Source organism: Chionomys nivalis, chromosome 17, assembly GCF_950005125.1.
Source record: "Chionomys nivalis chromosome 17, mChiNiv1.1, whole genome shotgun sequence".
Classification (NCBI taxonomy): domain Eukaryota; kingdom Metazoa; phylum Chordata; class Mammalia; order Rodentia; family Cricetidae; genus Chionomys; species Chionomys nivalis.
Genome location: NC_080102.1, coordinates 39,929,756 through 39,952,537, shown reverse-complemented (window position 1 = coordinate 39,952,537; position 22,782 = coordinate 39,929,756). Strand labels below are relative to the sequence as shown.

General features: G+C 53.4%; 1 protein-coding gene across 2 annotated transcripts in view; it reads left to right on the top strand.

Moving 5' to 3' along the window:
- The window catches only part of Tcf20 (transcription factor 20), a 169,348-nt gene that overhangs the window by 8,066 nt on the left and 138,500 nt on the right, over window positions 1-22,782 (top strand). Inside the window, exon 1 of one of the 2 annotated variants that reach the window (XM_057791730.1) lies at window positions 15,994-16,119. The exons of the other annotated variant lie outside the window; for it this stretch is intronic. The gene's annotated coding sequence lies outside the window, so the exon portion shown is untranslated. Of the gene's footprint in view, window positions 1-15,993; window positions 16,120-22,782 lie in introns of those variants that run through there. 2 annotated transcript variants of the gene reach the window in all.

The window sequence follows — 22,782 nt, the reverse complement described above, 5'->3', positions numbered from 1 at the left end:
AAGTGAACTTGTCTGGCCAGGTCTGGGAAAACCAGAATAGTACAGGTTAGACAGCTGCTCCTGGTCCCCTTTGGCAAGGTTGTCCTCATCATAGCTGTGGTTTTTTTCTGAGGAAAAAGTGCTTTGGGTCTCTGGAAAACCGTCAAACCTTTTCCCATTGGGTGAAGATGCTCTTGCAGTGCTCCGTTAACTCCCTTAAAGTCCCACAGCTACTTCAGGCGGTATGCTGTGCTCTTGTCTTAGACCTGGGAGAAACCAAGGCTTGGAGAGAGCAGGGACCTGAGGGAAGCCCACTAGCTGACTGGGCAGCACCTGCTGTGCCTACGCTCTGAAGGCTGCCTTGGGACAAAGGAATGGACTCCGTACCACCTAAAGCAGGCATTTGGATATAGTGGGGGCATCAAAGGCTGGCTTCAGTCCATGCTTCAGCAGAGCTTTGTTTTGGGGTCTGCCCCCAAAGGGGAGTCCCCCCCATTCCCTCATCCCCCTGTCCCTCTGTCCCTCCCCTGCCTCCTCACCGTCCCATCCCTGTCCCAGTCCTCACCAGCATTCAAACAACCTCTACTGTCGGGGAGGGGAGGGGAGATTGACAGGCTTTTACACTGAGCACTCCAGGCTTCTTTGACTTTCCACACCTCAGTTCTCATATCTGTAAGGTAGTTAGAGCCATCAGGGAGCCTTGTAGGACACAGCTTCTCTGCTGCCCCACAGACACCCCTCCTGTCCCTCTAAGTGTCCCCTGTAACAGGTTGAGTGGGAACGAACCTCCCAGCTTGGCTTCCTGCAGAGGTGAGTGTCCGGATCATAGACATCTGCCTCTGGGGGCTTCCCCAGTACCTGGGGTGGCCCATGGCGGACACAGCGAGTAGCCGGGAACCCCAATATAAACCCGAGGAAAGCAGGGTTTAGCAGCAATCATTGACCTCTGACTCCTTGAGAGGCAGGACTCACAGAATAACCTCAAAGCCAGAGCCCTGCCATTCATAGCTTCCTAGCTGGAAAGTGAGTTGAGGCCAGGGTGCAGTGAACTCGGGTCTCTCATTCCCACACACTGTATTGTGTTTCTCTAGGCACTTGCGTTTGTTGGGCACCTACTCCGTGACAAGGACTTTATACCTGCTAAAATACATTTTTTATTGATTTTTATTGAGCTCTACATTTTTCTCTGCTCTCTTCCCTGCTTCTCCCCTCTCCCTTCCACCCTCCCCCTAAAATACATTTTTTTAATGTTTGAATTTTATTATTACTGCGTGTGTCTCTCTCTTTGTGTGTGTGTGTGTCTGTGTCTGTGTACACGAGTGCATGCGTTTGTGAGTGTGTAGCACAGTGTGCACTTGGAGGAGGTCAGAGGACAAGTTTTAGGAGCCTGCTCACCCCTTCTACCTTTTTATGGGTTCTGGAGATTGAAGTCAAGTCACCAGGCTTGCAGGCAAACACCTCTACTCACTGAGCCATCTTGCCAGATCTTGAATATTTCTTTTTTCAAGACAAGGTTTCTCTGTGTAGCCCTGGCTGTCCTGGAACTCACTCTGTAGACCAGGCTGGCCTCAAACTCAGAGATTCACTTGCCTCTGCCTCCTGAGTGCTGGGATTAAGGGCATGTGCCATGACCGCCCAGCAAACATTTATTTCTGTAGTACTAGTGATGGAACCTAGGGCTTTATCCATCTTAGGCAAGTGCTCTACCATTAAGACAAAAGGAAAAATTTTGTTTGCGATGGAATCTTATGTAGTCTAGGATAGCCTCAAATTTGTTATAAAGCCAAGGAAGACCTTGAACTCTTGATCCTTCTGCCTCTGCCTTCGAAATGCTATATTTCAGGATTACACGTATGTCCCACCACATCCAGTTTACATGGTACTTGGGATGGAACTGAGGGCTTTGTGCATGCTAGGCAAGCACTTGACCTACTGAGCTACATTCCTAGTCAAATAATTCTTGAGGTATGACCTCAACTCATGAGACAGAAAGCCAAGATTTGGGAAGAAAGGGAGACTTGGTTGGTGTAACAGCAGAGCCAGGATTTCACTCCGTGCTTCCAAAGCTAGTGAACATCCTCGGTCTCCGGGGCAGGCAGTGAACAGGTTCTGGAGCCCTGGGGTGTGATGCTGGAATTTCAGTCCTGACTCTGTTCTTTGCCCATTCTGTTTTCACTACTAATCATGGTTGTTTTGTTTTGTTTTTGTTTTTGTTTTGAACAAACAGAAACATGAATATATGGGTGTCATTTTGACTGGAGGTTAGAGGACACCTTCTGGGAGTAGGGTATCTTCTACCTTGTTGAGCTTGCCAAGGCAGGGTCTCTTCTGTCCCATCCTCCTGTCCCACCAAGGGAATGGTGAGATTCACAGCACACCACTGTGGCTGGCTTATGAAGTGGGCTCCAGTGCAGGTTGGTCAGGCTTAAGTGACCAACACATTTACCTGGAGCCATCTCCCTTGGCTCTTACGCTGACTGACTCCGTCTAGATTCCCCGTCTCTCAGGCTCAACTCTCTCCTCTGAGGCAAGGCAGTGCTGTAAGAAAGGCCGGTGGCTGGAAAGCCAGCAGGCCTGTTACTGCCAAGCCTGGAGAGAGCCCAGGAATAGCATGCAGGGAGGAGGGGGCAGGAGCGGCAGAGGCAAAACGGCACAGAAGGGTGGAAGCAGGACCTGAGCTGCCCTTTCCTCTCTTTTGTGTTTTACCCAGGCTGTGCTCACCATTTGGCCTGTCCTCCACCTTCCAAATTTCTGGGCCCTACTACGGGTTTGCTCGTTGGTGTTTTCCAAGGACCCCTCCCTGACCTCAGACCCCACAGATCCTAGCTGTCAGTCATTCGCCAGCCTGCTGTCCTAACCCGACAGTGGCATCGCTGCTCTCCTGAGTGAAGCTCTAGCTGTGCCCTTTGCCTGCTGGGTGACCCTGGGCGTGTGACTTCACCTCTCTGTTTCTTCATCTGCCGATGGACAATAGCAGCTCAACTTACAGGACTCTCCAGGGGACTGAATGAGATGGCCTCTTCTCAAGCAGCAAGCCACAATGCCTCAGAGAAGCAGCCAGCCAGGACATGCGCCGCCGTGCACATCATTACTGTGATATGTGAACCCCGGGGGTGGATGGTGGGAGGCAGGGGCTCGGTGGTGCCTCTAGAATGGATGTTCAGCCCTTCTAATAAAATCAGTAATAATCTAAATAGGGCATTCAGTGGGTGATCACAGCTAATTCCGACCACTCTGAAACACAGGCATTTATCAGACCCCGTCGCAGAGACTACAAGTGAGGCTGTGTGAGGCGTGGCTGCCTGTCGAGCAAGTACTTGCATGCTGGGCGTGGGGAATCCTGATCCCCGGGGCCCGTTACAATGTTCCTCTCTGATGGTCCAGATGCACCCCTTTGCTCCCTCCTGTGGGGTACGAAGGAGACAGGGTGTGGATATGATCTGTCAGTTATTTCATGAGTCCTAAGTCGGGTAATATGCACACATATGCGCGTGCACACATGGTACACATACAGGCTCTCGGCCTCCACAGCTGTCATGTTCCTCTGGGTCCACAGAGGTGTGTCTGACTATCTGAACACCTTCTCACCATTGTGAACCTGCGGAAGTCCCTGCTCTGCTGGGGTGGGGGCTGTCAATCTCATTGATTTCTTGGTCAGCAACTAGCAGTGGCATGGGGCTGAGAAAGCCCGACCCATCCAGTGACCTGGCACAGTAAACTGGCAGAGGGAGAACCAGCATTGTCATTGAGTGTTGTCCAAGGTGGTACCTGGGGACAGGGGAAGCCCATGCCCTCTAAGTTTGTGACAGCCGTGTCTTCTAGTTTGTTCCTCATTCCTTCAGCATCCTGCCATCCCTCCCACCCACTCCTGAAGCTTCCAGGAAAAAGGAATGAAGAGATGGAAGGCAGAGAGTGGGAGGGGCAATGCAGCATAGGGGGAGGAGACTTGCAGCATAGGGGGAGGGGCAATGCAGCATGGGGGAGGAGACATGCAGCATAGGGGGAGGAGCCATGCAGCTTGGGGCTCTGGGTGCATCTGAGAAGCCTGTGGCTGGGGTGCACCCAGGCCAGCTTGAGAAGGTGCTGCTGGGTTGGCTCTAGACTGGATGTCATCACTGAATTCAGCTTAGCCCTAGGGACCACCTGTGGTTGTACCATTATCAGTGTCTGGGAGGGCAGGTAGCCCTTGGAATGGGACCAGGAGAGACCAGAGATCCAGGTGGTCATGGGACAGGTTGAGTCAACTTGGGGCTCAGGGTAACCCAGCCCAGTCCAGGACCAAGCCTGTACCCTGGGGGAGGTTCATTTACTCCACCATTTGTTCACTCATTTATTCATTCATTCATTCTACATAGAGATCTACCTGCCTCTGACTCCCCAGTGCTGGGATTAAAGGCTTGGGCCACCACATTCAGCCCATTCTAAACTCACTATGGGGTACCTCATCGGTGTCCTGCAGGCCCCAGCTCAGTACTGGACACATATCAGTGAGCAGATGATGTCAAAACCCCTCCTCGTGGACATTCTAAGGGAGACGGACTAAAAAAGGAAAAAAAAAAAAAAACACCAAAAACAGGGAGAAAACCCGACATAATAAGAAAGGAACATATGTTGTTATCAAGAGTGTTAAGTGCCAGAGAGAAAAATAAAGCAGAGAAGGGAAATGGGTGGATATTTTGTTTTTCGTTTATAAATAGGTGTCCAAGGAAGGTCTAATTGCGAAGGTGCCATCAGAGCAATTCGGAGGGAGCTGATACCTCTGCGAAAAGAGCCATTCCAGACAGAGAGTAGAGCCAAGAGCCAAAGCCCAGAGCGGGATCTGGCCTGGCACAGTCGAGCCGCGGTGAAGCACTAGCACGGCAAGAGGAAGGGCAGGAGCCAGGTGGTAGCTGATGAGCTCCAGGAGGCAGTGGAGCCAGATGGTGAGGCCCCTGGATGCATCATTTGGAAGGATCCCACTGGCTTGATGCAGACGCGATTTGAGGAGGGGCAGGGCAGAAGCAGGAGGCTGAGGCCGCTGCTGAAGAACCTCTAACAGGCTCTATCTGCTGAATGACAGAGCATTGAGGGTGTTGGTGTTGCCAAGAAGTCTGGTTGGACCCTAAGGGAGGCTGGAGACCTAAGGATGGGCTGGGAAAAGGACCAGCAGAATGTAGGGGGTGGTTGTGATGTCAAGCACCCATGATAAGAGGCAGGCTCTAGCATGATAGCCCATGGTAGATTACAGCTAGGGGCCTCTGTTTCTGTTCCTCAGAAGTTCCTGGGCCCCATCCTCCTGGGCCCCATCCCTGGGGATCCTTGTTCTGCTCTGGAGGCGGGGGACACACTTAGTGTGGATTGTGGTCTTATATGGCTATTCCCTTCCCTCCCACTTATCTGAGCACCTGCATGTCTTCCCACTCTTCTGTCCCTCCCTCCCTCCCTCTCAAAGTGTCCCTCCTTCCTTTCCATCCCCCACTATCCTCCTCTCACCCATCTTGGTCCATCTCAGCACCTAGCTTCTCGTGAACTCCACAGACTAGGTCCTTGCCCTCCTGCACTTGACAGTCATGGATCTGGGTGCAAAGTTACCTTTCTACAAGGTAGACACAATTACAGACCAATGGACACTCTTAATTTTGTCAACTTTAAGATAATCACAAGTTCGTGACCACACGTGATTTGATAGTTGAGCATTTTCTTATGTCATTTAAAATTATGTCCCTAAGGCTGGGGCTATCGCTCAACTGGTAGAGTGCTTGCCTGGAATGAGCTAAGGCCTGGGTTCAATCTCCAATGTCATTTGAAGCAGGCGCAAGGGCCCTGTATCTACAAGCTGGTCACTTGGGAAGTGGGGGTAGGAGCGTTAGGAGTTCAAGGTCATTCTTTGCTGCATGGTCTGTTAGAGGCCAGTCTGGGTTACATGAGACCCTGTCTTGAAAACAATTTAATTAATTAAAAAAATGTTTTTTGGGGGCTGAAGAGATGGCTCTGGGGGCTGGAGAGATGGCTCAGAGGTTAAGAGCACTGGCTGCTCTTCCAGAGGTCCTGAGTTCAATTCCCAGCAACCACATGGTGGCTCACAACCACCCTCCTCTGGCGTGCGGGCATTCATCGAGGCAGAATGTTGTATACATAATAAATAAATCTTTTTAAAAAAAATGTTTTTGCCAACCTTTAACCCCAGAATTTGGAAGGCAGGGTCAGGCAAATCCCTAAGTTCAAAGTCAGTCTGGTCTATATAGCAAGTTCCAGGCCAGCCAGGACTACCAAGTGAGATAGTGTCTCAAAGTGGGGGTGGGGAGAAAGAGAGAGAGAATCACACACAAACCTACAAACCTTCTGGTCAGTTGTGTTTTTATGCCGGACTTGTTCTTCAGGCTGAAAGGCACAGGGGTCCTTCTGGGGCCTCCCTCTTCACAGGATGGTAACTTATGGGACAGAAGTTCACTTCCCGGGGAGGGGGGGGTGTTCAGAAAAGACAGGTGAAGGTGCAGACTCCATGCTGCTGCGGCTGGGGGCGGGGAAGGCTGGGACAGACAGTCTTTATACCCAGGCGGAAAGGGAAATGGGGTACAGTGAGGGAAGATATGAAGCGGGAGCATAGTGACCAGGGCAGGCTGCACACCAGCTAGTACACCCATGAAGGAAGGGTTTGTGTGCCCAACTAGAGGGCCTGGCCTTTGCCGTGAGGGTTATGGAGGGCCAGGCAAAGTATCTAAGCTGCAGAAAGGTCTGCTTTGTGGTTATTTTGGGGGAGGGAGTGTGGCATAAATGAGAAGCGGCAAGTGTGTGCACTGTGGGGTAGGGAGGAGTCAGTGAGGAAGCTTGGACTGGTGAGAGATGACAGCTAACCTCCTGTGATGGGGTGCCAAAGGGGATGGGGGTAGGAAGTGCCCTGGGGGCTGGGGAAGAGAGCGGCTAAGTGGAGCTAGGAGTGCCCACCAGTAGCTACCTCGGTTGGCCTCTCACTCAGATGGGCTCCTCCTCCAGTCTGCTAGGCTTAGAAAATGTCCCCATCCTGAGCTCCTTCCCTGGTTCTTTCCCAGTATGTCTCTCTTCTCTACCTGTGTGGCCTCTACCCAAGGCTAGATTGAGGGACTCTTCAGGCCTGGGCCAGGGCCAAGGGCCTCTCCTGACCCGCCTCCCCAGCTTTCACACTGAACTGATTTATGGAGCAGAGGTTCACTTCCTCTCTGTCCCGCAGTTCCCAGCAGCAGCCTTGCCTGCTGATCAAGGTATCCTGAGCCCACACGATAGGATACGCTGTATGGAAAGCAGGAGTCAGCTAGCGGTGAGGACCAGACAGGGCCTCTCTGGGGACCAGGAACAGCAGGCCTGAGACAGGAGTGGATGGGGCCATTGGAGAAAGTGTGTTAAGTCTCCCATATCAAAGTATCTGCTGTCTGGCCGCTGCTGTTTCATTGCTCAAGGATGGTGACTTGAAGGGGCAGTGGCGGAGCCTGACCAGGTCTCAGAGCTGGATCCTGAGGACCCGTGGGAGTAAAACTGAGGTGTGAGGACTGCATTAAAAAAAAAATTCACCAAAAGAAAATTTACATATGGTAACACTTTTTTTTCTAGTTGTTTTTCTTTGACTAATAATTTTATATACATTACATTGTACTGTTACTGTGAAGGCATCATGTTCTCTGACAATTACATACACAGACAATTACATACATACATACAATTAGCTCAGACTGGTCTTGAATTCAAAATCCTTGCCTCAGTCTCTCAAGTGCTGGGATTACAGATGTGTGCCAACACTTCTGGTTCCACGTCTTTAAAGTGTGTGATTGTGGATTTTAGTATATTTGCAGAGTTATACAACCACCAGCACTGTTTACTTCCAGACTATTTCAACCACCCCCCTTCCCCACCCAAGAAACCCTGACACATTGGCAATCATCCCTATTCCTTCCTTCCCTAGTTCCTGGTCTGGCCACCACTACTTTGCTAATTTACTTTCTGTCTCTATGGCTTTGACAATCTTGACTATTTCAAAAACAACAACAACAACCAAACCCAAGAACCAACCAAACAACCAAGAAACCAAAATAGAAGCAGCCAGTCTGTGTCCTTTTGTGGCTGCCTTCTCCCACACAGCGTAGCTTGCTTTCAGGGTTCTTCCAGGTGGTGGCACGCAGTGGTACTCTGTGCCTTTTCATAGCTGAGCAATAGTCCAAGGAATGGACTCACCACGGCTCGGCTGGAAGTGCGCACCTAGTCTTCTCACGACTGTGAACAATGCTGCTCCAAATGTTCCTGCACAGATTATAATGTGGGGACATGTCCTCTCTCAGCCCTTATCTCTCCCCTCCCCTCCTCCCTCCCATTGTCCCGAGACAGGGTTTCCCTGTGTAACAGTCCTGGCTGTCCTGGAACTTGCTTTGTAGACCAGGCTGGCCTCGAACTCACTGAGATCTGCCTGCTTCTGCCTCCCAACTGCTGGGATTAAAGGTGTGCAGTACCGCCACCCAGCTCCTTCCTTTCTTTGTGTGTGTGTATGTATACATGTGGAGACCACAGATTGGCATCAAGTGTCTTCCTCAATAGCTCTCCACCTTTAAAAAGAAAAAAAAATGAGTATGCATTTGTATGTGTAGGTAAATGCATGCCAGGGTACATATGTGAAGCTTGGAGGAGGATGTTGGTCTTCATCTCTCACCATACCGAGACAGACTCTCTTGTTGGTGGCCACTGTGTAGGTTAGGCTACCTGGCTTGGTGGCTTCTCCACCTCCCATCTCATCACAGGAGGGCAGGGACTTCAGATGCATGTTGTTGCATGCTGTCCTGGGGTTTTGAATTCAAGTCATCACGCTTATGGGGCAAGGGTTTTACCCACGGAGCCATCTCTCCACAGGATCTCACTGTGGAGCCCTGGCTGACTTCGACAGCTGATCCCCCTGTCCCAGCAGCAATACACAAAGATTCTTGTTTTTCCACACGTCCACCAGCACTTACTAATTTTTTTTTCCTGAGATGGTTTCTCTGTGTAGCCCCGACTGTCTTGGAACTTACTCTGTAGACCAGGCTGTCCTCAAACTCACAGAGATCTGCCTGCCTCTGCCTCCCAAGTGCTGGAATTAAAGGTGTGCACCACCACTGCCCATCAAACAGCAATTATTTCCTATCTTTTTTTAAAAAATTATTTATTATGCACGTTGATTTTTTTTTCTCCTATATCTGAAAGTGTGAGGGTGTCAGATCCTGTGGTATTGGAGTTACAGTTGTGAGCTGCTGTGTAGGTTCTGGGAATTGAACCAGAGTCTTCTGGAAGAGCTGCCAGTGCTCTTAACCATGAGCCATCTCTTCAGTTCCTCCTATCTTGGTAACAGCCATCCCAGTGGGTAAGAAATGATACTTTGTGTTTTGACCAATCACTCATGATGTTTTATTGACTATTTGTTGTTGTTGTTGTTGTTGTTGTTGTCGTTCTTCTTCTTCTTCTTCTTCTTCTTCTTCTTCTTCTTCTTCTTCTTCTTCTTCTTCTTCTTCTTCTTCTTCTTCTTCATCAGTGTCATGTAGCTCAGGTTGGCCTCCATGTAGCTAAGGATGACCTTGACATTTTATTTAAAAATTCTTATTACATTTATTTTTGTGTCTCTGTGTGTGTGTGTGTGTGTGTGTGTGTGCTACAACTCCCTCCATTGAGACCAGAGGACAAGTTGATCTTTCAGGAATTCTCATCTTCTGCCATGAGGGTCTAGGGGCTTGAACCTAGGTTGTCAGGCTTGTTAGCAAGTGCCTTACCCAAAGCGTCACCTTGCTGTGACCTTGAACTTTCGAATCCTTCTGCCACCACCTCTTGAGTGCCAGGATTACAGGTGTGCACCGCACTACTGAAGATCCCACCTAGGGCTTAGTACACGTTAGGCCAACACTTTACCTACTGAGCGACATGGCCAGCACCTATTTGTACGTCTTCTTGGGAGAAATATCGATATAGACTCTTTGCTTGTTACAAAAGTGGGTTGCTAGTCCTTTTACAACAACTGTAGGAGTTTTGGTTAGCTGATATTTCTGGCTGATATTTCTGGATACAAGTCCTTACCAGGGGAAAGAAGCCGGGACGCCAGGCCAAGCAGCCAGGCTGTGGGGATCCATACTTGCGCCTCTAGGTGTGGACTCAAAAGTCTTTTCTGGGAACATGGAGAACTGTCCCACAAACCTCTTATCTCTAGCTTTCTGCTCCTCGGCCTCAGATACCTCAGGGCTAAGACTTCCGGGGTCTAGAGTTCCACGATCCCAGGCCTGTGAAAGTTTTTCAGGAGGGCCTGAGAGATGATGCCACCTGTTCCCAGCCTGCTAAGACATTACAGCCACCCCTCTGTTAGGTCAGCTGCCTCCACAGCCCAGAAGTCAAGCCCAAGGCCTCCCAGGAGGTGACCAACGGGAGGAGAGGCCAGGAAGGAAGCCTGCCAGGGCAGCCGCAGCCCCCATGACCAGGCCCTCCCTCTCCCTGCTTAGTTAAACTTTGCTGAACTTTCCACAATTTGTAAGCTGAGCTTTTATAACTTTGAGAACCAAGGGAAATGTAACAAAAACAAAACAAAACCCAACCACAGTCACTGGCTGATTCTGCTCACACAGTTAGGAAATTTTTTTTTTTTTTTTTAACCTCTGTGGCTACCCAGGGCTAGAAGCCCAGCTGTGAACACAGGAGCTTACTGACTCTGTCATGTAGCTTGTCATCAGTTTGGGCTGACTGTCCCCATGCGCTGTGGCTGTGATTCTGAGTTCTCTGGGTCACCTCACAGCAGGATGACAGAGTAGCTGCCCTCCAGCTCTCTAGAACTATGTGGAAAAGGGACTCGATTCAAGCAGAGGGGGTTCTGATAAAGCTGGGGGTCCGACGAGCCACCCCTGGGTTCTGGAGAGCTCGGAATTTTTCTTCAAGGAATGCTGGGAGTTAAGACAGCAGCACCATTCCAGGCAGAGAACAGCATGCAAGGGGGCTCCCATCTCTGGAGAGATCTGCTGAGGAGATCCTACAGTCAGCCACAGAATCATGCAGACTGAGGACAGCTATCTGGGGCTGGAAGAAAGGAGAGGGTAAGGGGAGCTAACCGAGGCTGACAAATCCTGGCCCCCAACAGAATTATGGCTCCATTACGTTCCTTTAATGATGCTCCCAAGTGCTAACTAAACATCCACTTCCCCTGTAGTGTTTTCTGGTCCCTCGGTCCTCCAGCCTCTGTCCTCAAGATCCTGTGGCTGCTGGCCCCTCTCCCAAGCGAGCTTCTGGGTTGAGACAACACATTCTGCTTTTGTAGGATTGGGCCTCGGGCTTGCTCCTCTCTCCCGCAGCGCCCCAGCTGGGCCTGCCACCCGCCACCTGCCACCCGCCCACGTGGATCCCCCTCTGCCCCTGCTGGCGCCGAGGCGGCTTTGGCAGGCTCTGGGCCCCGAGGCCTCTCTGCTCAGTGATTACGCAGCAGCCGGTGGGCTCCAGAGCCAGAGCTAGAGATTTATTGTGGTTTTTAGGGGGCGTTTAGGAGTCGACGTGATAATGTCTGTGAACGCACTTTGTAAACTGTAGCGGGGGAGTGCCATGTGCACGCTATGGGCGGGGAGCTCTGCCCCCACATGACGTCCTGGGGCTTAGCTGAGAAGCCCCTCCAGTTCAGAGGGTGGGTGGGCTGGAGAAGTCCTATTGGGCTCTAGAGGAGAATTCAAGGCTGTATCTGAGGGAGCCTTAGGTTTCTGGGAGCCTCTCTGTGTCACCAGACAGCTATGGAATGAGCAGTGAACCAGAAAACTGCCCAAGGAGCCCTGATGCACTGAGAAGTCCCTTCCTGGCTGCTGAGTGGCAGAGGTCCCAGGAGGTCCCCCTTTTCAGTTCTCCATTGGGCTTTAACAGCTCACTGGGGCTCTCTCCTAGGAAGAGGGGCTGCACACAGGCAGTGGGACAATACTGACCCATCCTGAGGGCCTAATGTCACCACCCGAGGATTGTTTTTTTTTTTTTTTTTGGTTTTTCGAGACAGGGTTTCTCTGTGGTTTTTGGAGCCTGTCCTGGAACTAGCTCTTGTAGACCAGGCTGGTCTCGAACTCACAGAGATCCACCTGCCTCTGCCTCCCAAGTGCTAGGATTAAAGGCGTGCGCCACCACCGCCCGGCTCCGAGGATTGTTTTAAGAGTTACTCGTTTTTATATTTTTTTGATTTTTGATTTTAGTGTGTGTGTGTGTGTGTGTGTGTGTAGGTGTCCTAGAGGCCACAAGAGGGTGACAGGAGTCCCAGAATTGGAGTGATAGGCAGTTGTGAGCTGCACAGTGCCAGGAACGGAATCTAGGTCACCTGCAAGAGCAGCATGTACTCCTAACCACTGTCTCTCTAGCCCCTCTGCAGAGTCCTACTCCATCACAAGTACTCACTGAGCACCTACTGTGTGCTTGGCACTGTTCTGTATGCTGGGGGGAGGGGTACAGTAAACACAGCAGGGATCAAGACATCCTGAAGCCAGGCACAGTAGCCGACCTCTGTAATTCCAGCACTTGGAAGGCAAAGGCAGGAGAATGAGGAGGAGTTCAAAGTCACTTTGGCTACAGAGTAAGTTTAAGGTCAACCTGGGAGACATGAGACCCTGTCTCAAATGAACCCCCAAACAACAACAAAAAGAAAGGTAGACCTGAACCCTGTGCTACTGCATTTGGGGAGAAGGGGGTGAAGGCAGATAACACAGAATTCAGTAAGGATGTCAATAATTATTACCACAGAGACAGTAACACTGGAGAGTTAGGGACCATAAACCCAGAGGGATCAGGACAACCCTCTACGGGCTTTCTGCTTTCCTCATTCCAGGTGGGACCCCTTCCATGGTCTCCAGAACAATTCTGAGACTACAGTGGCCCAGCTGGTCTCCCAATCACCAGCCAGTTACCTACTGCCAAGATCTGCAGCCTAGACAGCCTCGGGGACTCCCAGCACTTAGAGGGCTGTCCAGGTGGTTCAAGGCTTGACAAGGCAGATGTGCCTGCAGCTGTTCTGGCATTCAGGCACCCATCTCTCCTCCAGTGCGGACCGGGCTCACCTGGACTTTTCCGTTCATCCAGTCCTGCTCTGAGGCAGAGGAGCTGCCCTGTCTGGACCCTGCAGGAGTTATGACTAAGGTCCCCACTGTAGGACTGAGAGCTGTGTGCACTGAAAAGGAAGCTCTGAGGGGGTGGGGCGGGGGACCAGGGCAGCACTGGAAGAGTCAGTCGCTGCACTGCTCAGCTCACGTGTTTCAGCTGCAGAGACTTCGACCTGCTTCAAGGACCCCAACCTGCAAGTGTGGAATTTGAACACAGGGCTGTCTCATTATATTCTAATTTCAAAGCAAAGCCTCACTGCCCCCTGGGGACAGTAGGAAAGTCTCATTGAAGTTGGAACTGAGTAACAGTAGCAACGGAACACTAGCGGGTGTTCCTAGTACCTGGTGCTGTTCAGAACACAGAACCTGAGTTACCCGGATTTAATTTCTACAGCACCTGGTAAGGTGGGGACTGTCACCAATAACCTCATTTACAGACAGGGTTCTTGAGGCCCAGTGAAGATCAGCAACTTACCCAAGGCCACATTGGCTGGTGCAGTGGGGGCTGGACTGGGAACCCTCACTGGACCATGCTTCTAACTGTTCCCGTTCCCAAGTCTTGAGCTTAGCTACCCGGTTGTGCTGAGCTCTCTACAGGTACTGTCCCATGATGGGCTCATTACAATCACTTAAGTAAATTGGGTTTATGATTGGCACCTACACATTTTAAAAGAGAAGGCAACTGAGGCCCTAAGCCAGTCAGTCACAACTGGAGGCTGGGAAATCAGTGTTTTAACCCAGGGTGACCCACCTCTGAGTCTGAGTACTTCACCTTCTGCTTTTCCTCTTCCTTGGCAGCCAGCTGTCTTGCTTGATGCTTCTAAAGCCCACAGAAGCACATTCTCTGCCTGAATCGCTGTTCCCTGAGCCACGGTCACACCGAGGCTCAACAAGAGGTTTTCTGGGCTGTGACCTACTGCTGCTTATTGAGCCAGGCTTGCTTCCTGGTCCCTTCATGAAGGAGGGCACCCACAGAGCTGCTGTAACCAGAGGGTAGTTGAGGAAGTGGGGACAGGGTCTTAGACATTTGCGTGGGTCATGCATGGCTCCACAATTGAGACCTGTCTGGGACCAGCTCCTGGGTACAGTTTCCCACCTGTCCTCGGTCACAGACAGCCCCAGCCTCACGGATATTGCTCTAGATCCAGCAGGCAGGGAGGTCTCACTGCTGGCTGGGGAGGGCAGCTTCCTGGCTTAGTGTTCTGCCAGCCTTGTGGTCCTGAGAATACCTTGTCTTGCCTGTCTTGTTTCTGCAAAATGAGATCCTTGTGGTGGTGGGTTTGTGACATATTTTTCAAAAACTTGTCCCTGGTGGCTGGAAAGGGGCAGTTCTAGGTAGACTCTTTGCTGCTTCTTTGCTCAAAAGTGGTGGAATAAAGGAAGCTAAGAAGATTCCTTCCTCGGAGACTCAACCGAGCTACACTGGTCTGGATCTCTGTGCTCACGATACTTAGATTTTTCTCCCGAGGCAGCACCTAGTGCTCCCCTGAACCCCCATGGTTCTGAGGCCTGGAAACCACCTCAGACAGACTGCAGTAGCACAGCTGGGCCTTCCCAGATGGCCCTGGACATTCCCCAGGTGGGTTGTATCTTCTGAGAGAGACTGGATGCCAGTCTGAGGGCAGTGGCAGTTGAGGCACAGAAGTCTTGGCAGTGGGATTAAGGTGGGGGAAAAGATGAAGCGTGGAAATCATTAGCTTTCTTGGTTGGCGAGAGCCGCCCCGAACGAACATTTGGGGTTTTAAAAATGAACATCAGCTGCAGGGACTGGTGCCCTGGGCCCGCAGCAGCCCAGGCAGCCTCCTGGAATCCCAATCCCGGCCATTCTTCCGTTGCGGCTCAGCCAACACTTACTGAGTGCCTACTGTGGGTTAGGCCTAGAGCCAGGATGGAGGTAGATCCAGCCAGAGAGCAGCAGCCCTGCGGTGTCAGGCAGCCACAGAGACATTGATGCCAGCCTGTGAGGAAGCAGGCAGGCGGGGCAGGCGCCGCCAACTCCTGGGGGGCTGTGTGCATTGGGAGGGGGTGTCATCAGTGTGGAGTCTTTAGAGAAGGCCTTAAACGGGGCGGGCATCCTACAGAGAGGGTCTGCAAGGGCTCGGGGATTTGCAGGTTAATAGGAGTGCAGGGCTAAGGGACCCGCAGGTGGGCCTGGTGGGAACTGAGGACAGCTGCAGGCCAGTGTTGTCTGCCCAGACCTCTGCCAAGAGTCGCTGCAGGATTGGGAGGCATCTGCCCCAGCCTTCTCTTTTCCAAACTGCGTGGATATGTGGATTTTTTATGAGAAAAAGCTCCCATTTTTAAATCATGGGAATTAATTCTAATTAAAAAAAAAACACAAACAACAACCATCGCGTCAAACCAAGCATGGCTTCAGGCTGGATTTGGTGTTTGGGCCAAGAGTTTCTGCTCTCTGGTTGCGGTGGTGATGGGGGCACCGGGTGGAGCTGCCCGGTGGAAGGTGGGGCACTGCAGGGGGGCGGGTCCCCCCCCCCAGCAGCGCCGGCGCACGGGGGGCTGGGCGCGGGTGGGCGGGGGTGGAGCGCCCCCCCCCAGCCCTGCGCGCCGCGGCCGCCCGCCGCCTCCATCCGGGCCTCTCCCCACCTCCCGCCCGCCCCCGCCCGCGCCCCTCCCCCGCCGGCGCACGGCGCCCGCCGCCCCTCCTCCGCCCGCCCTCCGCCCGCTCTCCCCGGCTCCCTCCCGGTCTCTCTTAAGTGCCATCGAGGGGCGCCGGGAATTGCAGCCAGTAAATCGCGCCCCACCACTCAGCCGCGGGGCCACCGCAGCGGCGCCGCCCGCGCCCCGCCGGGAGCCCCGCGCCGCCCGCCCGGGCGCCTCTCCAGGGCCCGCGAGGCCCGCCCCCACCCGCGCGGCGCTGCGCAGGGCCTGCCCCCGGGCCGGCCGGGGCGCGCGGGGGCCCGCGCTGGAGGCGAGGACGCGGCGGCCGCGGGGCGCACGGCCCGGAGCGCGCGGCCCGCGCCCCCGCGCGCCCTGCCCGCGCCCGCGGCCCGCGCTCCGGAGCCCGGCCCCGCTGCCCGGGCTCTCCTGCGGGACCGATGCCGGCCCTCCGGCCGCCAGGGTAAGCGGGCAGTGGGGCGCGGCGGGGAGGTGGGAGGGGGGCGCCTGGCACTCGCCCAGCGCTATCGTCTGGCACGTGGGGGCGTCCCTAGTTCCCTCTGGAGGCTGGACAGGTGGCGACAACGCGGGGGTGTGATGCTCCGAGGCTGGCACTTAGCTGCGTGCCTACTGTGCGCGCGGTGGACTGGAGTGAGGGGCGTTTGTCCCCATTGTATGGATGAGAAAACAGAGGCCAAAAGGGCAGATGGCTGGCTCTTGGTCCCCAGTTAGGAGCTGGACGAACCAGGATTTGACCCCACGGTTGCTTGACACCAAAACCACGGTAGCCCCCTCCAGGCACACACAGGCAACAGAATGAGCGTATGAATATTTCATTGTCGCAAAGAGAGGAAAAAAAAATCATCCATTGTCCCGCCACCATAATGCAACCACTGTAAGCGTCTGGGCTCTTTATTAGGCCTTGTTCTTTCTTTTACATGACAGTGTGCTTTGGGGGTCAGTGGGACTCAGGTTCCTTCTGACTGTGCCTAACCTGAGGCCCAAGTCTTCATCCTAGGGAAAAGGGGACACTCCCAGGGTTGCAGAGGGGTTAGGTGAAGGAGGAGGAGGTAGGGTAGAGGGCCTGGGGAAAGGAACATCCCCTGGGCAGGTCACATAGCATCTAGTAAGTGCAGGACTGGGGCCAGCCTCAGGGACTGGGAGCTGGGGCAGCCAGGTCTTGTGCTTTCCAGCAGGACAGCCCTGGGCAGCTTTGGACCTCTGTGCCTTGCCCAGGCCCTCACTGTTCCCCTACAGAATCTTCCCCTCTGGTTTCCTTCCTGCCTGGGAAATGATCTTCTCCAAGAGCAGAGAAGTCCAGTGCTGTTCACAGTTGGACCTGGAGCTAGTATGTAGGTCTTGGTCTCTCCCAACCGAGGTCTGGCATTTCGGGCCTGCTAAAAGCTTCCCAGGCTTGGGATCCTTTCCCCACCCAGTTTCCCAACTAGAGACCTAGGCCTTTACCTGCTAGACGCCCAGTACCCGTTTGTCCATTCGGTCCTCTATGAAGTTCTGCTCGGCCCCAAGACGTCTGTCCTTCCTTTTCCCTATGACCCAGACATACCTGCCGCTCCTCCCCTGCATGACCGTCAGCCTGGGACACCATTACCAAGCCTGTAAAAAGGCTGCTCTGAGCAGGCCGACTGAACTCAGCTGTCCACAGATCTAAACTAGGCCAAACTCCTGAGAGTCCCCTGAGGCTGGGCTTCTCAGCTTCTGCCCACTACCAGCGCAATGCCCTGGGAGCCAGTTGTCCTCTGCTTTTCCATCTTCCTTGCCTAAGATAATCTGCTTCCTTGACCCCACCCTTGTTCAGCCTCAGCCCCCCACTGCGTCTGCCCCTCCCCATCCCTCTTCCATTAGGTAGGTGGAGTGAATGCACCCCTCCCAAAGGTACCCCCAGCAGCTGTTGACAACTCCTTCATGTAGGGTGCTTAGTGCAGTCGGACACTTCCAGGTCTCTCTCCTCCAGCAGCCTGGGAGCTGGGAGAGTAGGCTGATGGGTCTCCAGGGTCCAGTCAGGGCCCGGCTCTAGTGGCTAGCTTCACAGTCTTTGAGGAACGCACTTGAGCAGAAGCCGAGAGGCTCTTACGTGCCTGCCTCTTTTGGGGGGTAGGGCTCCTGTTATGGAGGGTGCCCAACTGAGGAGCCAGGACTGATTTGGCTGGCAATCCCCCTCAGCCCTCCAGGCCAGGCGCCCTGTGTTTTTTCTCTGCCACCTGTATTTGCTGGGAGTGGTAATGGTGGATGCTTTAAACTGAAGAACTGTTCTAGGGACCACCAGCCCCCTCTGCCTATCAAAGCCCACCCCTGATGTCCTCCTCAGGAGCAGGGAGAGTTATGTCAGGCCCTCTGGCTGGGCGCCAGGGCTCCCCATGGAACTATAAATTGACCTGTCGGGAGAGGGAAGAGATTAATGTCGGCCATCTTCATTAGCGCGTCCCCCGGGGTGACGGCGTCTGCCCTGAGCTGGCTGATTGGAGAGGGTGAGAGGTGGGGGCTAGGCTCCCCCCCCCAACCAAAAGGCAAAGGGGCAGAGGCCAGGGCCTGCCAGAGAGCCTTGGCCTCCTCCCACTGCTGGAAGGGCCGTCCCTGTGGCCTCTGCCTCTGGCAGCAGGCACACGCTTTGATGGAGGACCTGTGTGCTAATTGGGGGCAGAGATGCGCGGCCCGCAGCTCCGCAGGGCTCCCAGGCTGACACCGCCAGCTCAGCGGCATCGAAGGGCCTTCATTAGAGGCTTTTCCCCTGACCAGAAAGGAGCCTGCTGCGGGCTGGGGGGGGGGGGGACTCCCCTCCTTTCCTTTCCCCTCCACTTTCCACTCCCCTCCCCCTTCCCTTCTTTATTGCGTTGATGATGGGGAAGGAGGCGGCTTTGGCGTGTGGAAGAGATGATGAGGGATTGGAGGAGCTGTCTGAGTCTGAGACCTTGTATGTTCTGGAGACTCTGACCTTGGTCTTCACTGCTCTGCGCTTGAGGGTCCTTGTCTGAGGCCAGAGCATGGTTGTCCCCCTGGGGTGTGGTGGGGGATGGGGATCCAATGAGTGTGTGGAGGCATGCCTGAGGCCCTGCTGAGTGGGTTTGAATTCTGTGGGGGCCAGGACCCTCAGCCTCAGTTTCTGGTTTGACAGTGACCGAGGGCCAGGGTTGGTTTCTTTGCAGCAGACAGAAGTGGAGTCTGCTCATTGAGCAGGCTGCCCTGGAGCATGACCGCAGAAGCAGGTGGGGTGGTATTGGATTGTCCATCATTCTCGTTCTCTCTGTCACTCACTCACTCGTCCAGAATGAGCTCCTGTCCCAGAACCTTATTCTCACAGTGCTGGTCTTACCTTTTGTCACTCCTCTGGAGACACAGACCCAGGAACAAGAAATCAGGCCTCATGAATGGCTGGGCATCCCACAAAGAGCCTTCCTAGGCTGTTTGGAAGGTTCTGGAGGTACCACTGAGGCAGAAATGGCCCTGCTTTCTCACACAAACCTTGTTCAGCCCAGACTTTGACATGGGGAGACCAACTAGTCATTGAGTTCCTGGCCTGCCTGGCTCCTTGACCTGACTGTCCATCAGGGGAATGGACAGTTCTGAGCTCACAGTTCCTTGAGTGCACAGATATGGAGAACCCACCCCTTGCCCAGTGTCTTCTGCCCCTAAACTGTGATTACTGGCCTCAGGTCTGTAGGTTTGTAACTTCTTGGTTCTTAAGGGTGTTAAGAACCCCAGAGGGGGTTCTTGCAGGATGAATGGACTCCCACCAGTGAAGGGCACGTGCATTCTTTTGAGATACATTCTCATGTAGCTCAGGCTGCCTTGACACTCTGTAGTAGAAGGCAGCTTTGAACCCCTTCCAGACCCTCCTTCCATGCTCAGCTTCTGAGGGCCACTTTCCAAGGCATGTAGCCTCTGTGCCCTGGTTTCCGGTCCTGCAGTTGGGGGATCACATGCTAACTCAGGACAGAGCAGAGCAGAGCAGGCACTGTTTTTTGTGGCCATTGCTGGCTTCGGGCTGCTTCCCCAGTGATTCTCATGTATTTTCCGGCAACCTTTGCAACCTGGAGAAGTGGGGAGTGGCTTGTCTGTACCTCTGTATCTCTCCAGCTGCCAGCTGAGGGGTACTTAGCACCCATTGCACCCTGTGGAATGTTTGAACAAAAGTCCACGCTTTGAGGATATTAAACACTGGCTCTTGGATTGTACCACTGTAGCCATCCTTGGCCATAGCACTTGACATCTCTGTGCCTCTTTCCATGTCTAAAGACCTGAGATGTCAGACTGAAAACCACAATGCAGATCACATTGGCTGTTAAACGCACATCTTGAGAGAAGAGAACCCCAAGAAGAGCCCTTACCCCGGGGGACTTTGCTATGTGACTTTGGTTTTGACTCTTTGGGGGCATCTTTGGGACTGTGTTGTCCACCTGTCTCCACAGAGCTTTCTAAGAATACAAATATATGGGAGTGATGAGAAGGGCTGAGGGGGCTGGGTGATTTCTGGAACCTTCCTGGCTCCCTATGAGGACCTCCAGGGTTCCCAGCTTCCTATCTGGAAAATGGGACCAGATACCCAATTCTCGCCAGCACTTAGCTGTCTAGTTGTGTTTAACCTGAATTGTATCCCTAATGTGTCTAAACGGACTCCAGCCTAATTTCATGGATGTTGGAGTAGACTGTCATTTCAATTGTAATGTATTAAGATTGCCTTTTGAAAGTCACGTGTCGAGAGACGATGGTGCAGAGGTGCCTATTGTTGCCGCCTGTGCGTGCCCAGCCAGTCCCGCCTGGCAGCCTTCTTGCAGGAGCTGGCAACATGGCTGTCTGCCTCCGCCTTTCTGAGCAGGCAGGAATCACTAACGCGCGTTAGCAGTTTCATTAAGCCTCTCGCCAGCCTCCCCGCCTCCCTCCCAGCCTCCTTGGTAATTATTTCCCCAACCCTTCCACTCGCAGCTCTCCGGGATTGGCCAAGTAGCCCCTGCAGATGGGCTTCTGGGGCTGTGCTGTACCCGGGAGCCCCCTGGGTACCTCCCTTATGACTCCCCGTGTTGCCATGTCAGCTTTGTGTCCCCCTGAGGCCTCCGTGAGAATGCAGATCTGCTGCCTGGCAGGGGTACCAGTTAACCCGTTACTACACTGCACATGTGCAGACCTCCTCTGTGCAGCTGACCTCCTTTAGTTGGGCGTCTCAGCCCTTACCCTGGGACTGTCACAGACTGGGCACTGAGGACCCAGCTGTGAGGGATGGCAGGTCATGTAGCTCAGGGCACATGTGGAGACAGGGTGTGTGCAACGTGGATCCAGGTATGGAACATCCTGAGGACCTGCTTCACAGCCCACAGGAACCTCACCCCTCTGGCCTCAGTGACCCATTGGGAAGTGGGTATATTCCCCGTCTTTGTTAGTCTAGTCACAGGCTTTCCTGTATTTTCACTTGGGTCTGAGTGTGCAGGGACCTGCTGCCTGGTCCTTGGTGCCTTTGATTTTCCTATGCTTGCTGAAGCCATTGAAAGTGAAGGCGAAGCTGCCTGCCATCCTCTCCCGCAACTACCTTGAGGGTGGAGAACCTGGGAGACGTTTAGGCAGAGCTGAGGCAAAAAGCAGAGGGCATTATTTGGTCCTCCGTATCCAATGACATCCAGAGCCACACCTGGAATTGTCAGTTACATAAACTGACACATCCCCTTTCTTATTGGAGCTGTTTCATGTTGTTTCTTTCCCTTACCGCTGATGGAGTCCTGACTGATGCAGGAGAAAAATCAGGGTTTTACAAAAATGATGACATTTCTGAACTGGGTTTTAAAGGAAGAACAAGAGTTTTTTCATCAAGGAAAGAGAAGAGCACTTAGGTAGAGAAACCAGCTGGGGCGGCGGATGGGAGGTGTGAAAGTGTAGGGACACCAGGTACTGGCTGTGGGGCAGAGACCCTGGGTCCTGGGCTTATGAGCAGAAGTAATGGGAAAGGAGGTGTGGTGTGGGAGCGGATGCCAAGGAGAAGAGGGCCGAGGAGCACTGTGGGAAGGATTGGTGGCAGGAACAGGCAGGTCAGAGGAGGTGTTGGGAAGGGGTTGAGTGGGAGTGTGGTTCTGAGACATAGAGGAGGCCACAGGCAGGCCAGAGCTCAGGGGCCACGGTCTTAAGGCTATGGCATGTCCAGGGGAGGCCCAGGGCCCCTTGAATGGTCAGATCAGACTGCAGTAGGGAGACTGCTTGGTTCACACACTCAGCATCAGCCAGGTTTTGGAGCACCTTCAGTCCTCAGGCCCTGTGGATGCAGCATGAAGGATTCACACACAGCGGCAAGGAGGAAGGCATATGGGAGACAGTCATGTAATACATGGTACTCTGGGCATATAGCTACCACTGGCTAGGGTGCTTTGGGGAGGCATTTGTCCTAGGGCCTCAAGTGCCTAGTATGGGGCTAGAGAGATGGGGGAGGGGGAAAATCCGGAGACAGACACATACAAAGGTCCTATGGTGGACAGAAAGACCATTGTAGCTGGAGTTTGGTGTTCATGGATGGGTAGGTGTCAGGTCATCTAGACTGGGTCCTAGAAGGTCTTTTAAAGGGTCTGTCATGGCAGAGAGAGGAGGAAGACCACATTGGGGCTGGAGCTAGGATTGTCCATGTAGTGTGGGGAGGCAGGGGGATGCCTGTCAGATTTCCTGGGAGTAAGTGACACCAGCCGGAACAGGTCTGAGCTGGGTGGGAAGCTCATGGGACATCTAGATCTGGTGGCTAAAGCCGAGATCATCCCAACAGAGGGTCCAGGAGCCAAGGGTATCTGTGTGGCCTTTCCCACCCAGCGACCTGAGCCTTGAGGCCAGCTTTGCCAGCTGGATGCAGCATGGTGTGGGATGGTTGTCTGCTACTCTGGTCACAGACCATTCTTGCACTTGACCGGGTCCTGGCTGGGGTATGTTTGCCACAGCTTCTGGCTGTGGTCCTGACAGTCTCTAGCAGGGCACTCACCCAAGCTTCTCCGGCTTTTTGGCCCATCTGTTTGAGTCTGCTGGAAGAAGCCCCAAACCGACCAAGGCCACACAGCCTGAATGGCTGGAAGGCCACCCACGCTTGTGAGTAGATACAGAAACAGAAGGTGGTAACTAGCCCTCTGATACTTAGTTGCCAACCTGGGTA